This window comes from Gobio gobio (genome assembly GCF_949357685.1).
Source record: "Gobio gobio genome assembly, chromosome: 22".
Classification (NCBI taxonomy): Eukaryota; Metazoa; Chordata; class Actinopteri; order Cypriniformes; family Gobionidae; genus Gobio; species Gobio gobio.
The window spans coordinates 48,324,864-48,327,363 of record NC_137118.1 but is presented as its reverse complement, the minus strand read 5'-3'; positions in this window follow the sequence as shown (position 1 = coordinate 48,327,363).

The window sequence follows — 2,500 nt, the reverse complement described above, 5'->3', positions numbered from 1 at the left end:
GCTTTGGTTACCAGGGTGTTGCTATGTGTTTGCCAGGATGATGCTACATTGCCAGGGAGTTGCTATGTGTTTGCCAGGATGATGCTGTGGTTACCAGGGAGTTGCTATGTGTTTGCCAGGATGATGCTATGGTTGCCAAGGTGTTGCTTTAGTTGCCAGGGAGTTGCTATGTGTTTACCAGGATGATGCTATGGTTGCCAAGGTGTTGCTTTAGTTGCCAGGGAGTTGCTATGTGTTTACCAGGATGATGCTATGGTTGCCAAGGTGTTGCTTTAGTTTCCAGGGAGTTGCTATGTGTTTGCCAGGATGATGCTATGGTTGCCAGGGTGTTGCTATGTGTTTACCAGGATGTTGTTTTGGTTACCAGGGCGTTGCTATGGTTAATAGTAAGTTACTATATGTTTGCCAGGATGATGCTATGGTTACCAGGGTGTTGCTATGTGTTTGCCAGGATGATCCTACGGTTGCCAGGGAGTTGCTATGTGTTTGCCAGGATGATGCTGTGGTTACCAGGGTGTTGATGTGTTTGCCAGGATGATGCTATGGTTACCAGGGAGTTGCTATGTGTTTGCCAGGATGATGCTGTGGTTAGCAAGGTGTTGCTTTGGTTACCAGGGTGTTGCTATGTGTTTGCCAGGATGATGCTACATTGCCAGGGAGTTGCTATGTGTTTGCCAGGATGATGCTGTGGTTACCAGGGTCTTGATGTGTTTGCCAGGATGATGCTATGGTTACCAGGGAGTTGCTATGTGTTTGCCAGGATGATGCTATGGTTGCCAAGGTGTTGCTTTAGTTGCCAGGGAGTTGCTATGTGTTTACCAGGATGATGCTATGGTTGCCAAGGTGTTGCTTTAGTTGCCAGGGAGTTGCTATGTGTTTGCCAGGATGATGCTATGGTTGCCAGGGTGTTGCTTTGGTTGCCAGGGAGTTGCTATGTGTTTACCAGGTTGATGTTATGGTTGCCAGGGTGTTGCTATGTGTTTATCAGATTAATGCTATGGTTGCCGGGGTGTTGCTATGTGTTTACCAGGTTGATGCTATGGTTGCCGGGGTGTTGCTATGTGTTTACCAGGTTGATGCTATGGTTGCCAGGGAGTTGCTATGTGTTTACCAGGATGATGCTATGGTTGCCAGGGTGTTGCTTTGTTTGCCAGGGATTTGCTATGTGTTTGCCAGGATGATGCTATGGTTGCCAGGCTGTTGCTATGTGTTTACCAGGATGTTGTTTTGGTTACCAGGGCGTTGCTATGGTTAATAGGAAGTTACTATGTGTTTGCCAGGATGATGCTATAGTTGCTAGGGTGTTGCTTTGGTTGCCAGGGAGTTCCTATGTGTCTGCCAGGATGATGCTATAGTTGCTAGGGTGTTGCTATGTGTTTACCAGGATGTTGTTTTGGTTACCAGGGCATTGCTATGTTTGCCAGGGTGTTGCTATGTGGTTGGTAATTGCTCGTAATGTTCCTCATTTGTATGTAATTTTGGATGAAAGCGTGTGCTAAATGAATAAATGTAAAAGCTGGAATTTTTTTTAGGGTTAGTCCAGTGAGTCTGATGTCTGAAACTCAGGAGTTATGAGATTAATTAAACCATTTCTGGGATGTTTTGTGGCTGACATCAGCATGAGCTGCTGCGTGTTTTGGCCATGAATGTTCTTGTTCTTCTGAAGCGTCTGTGATGAGAAACACACACACCATCTGATCTACAAACCATAAAACCTCATCTGGAGAAGAACATGCTCTCAGTGTTCTAATGTTCACACAAACAAACAAATCATAAAGCCGCTCGACACATGGGCAATTACACACATTATATACCTATGAAAAGAAGAAACAAGTTTCTCTCCACAATTACAAACATCACGAGTCCTGATGACACAGACACACACACACACACACACTCATCACCGCAGAGCATCAGAGAGGAGTCTCAGCTTTGATCTCTGACCAACAACACACACACGTGTGTGGTCTCAGGGTATCCTCCCTTTCACTCTCACTCACTCACTCACACACACACACACACACACACACACACACACACACACACACACACACACACACACACACACACACACACACACACACACACACACACACACACACACACACACACACACACACACACACACACACACACACACACACACACACACACACACACACACACACACACACACACACACACACACACACACACACACACACACACACACACACACACACACACACACACACACACACACACACACACACACACACACACACACACACACACACACACACACACACACACACACACATTTCATATATCAGACCAACAACAAGATTCCAGACAGAATTGTTCCAGCTGTTTGTCTCAAGACGAGGACAAGCTCTATAAATACACACCGTTTAACATAGAAAAGAATCTGTTGGTATAAACACACACACTCGCGTCTCGGGTTAGACTGAAACTTATGTAGGATTTCTCAGGGTTTTCATTGAACACACAGATCGTCACT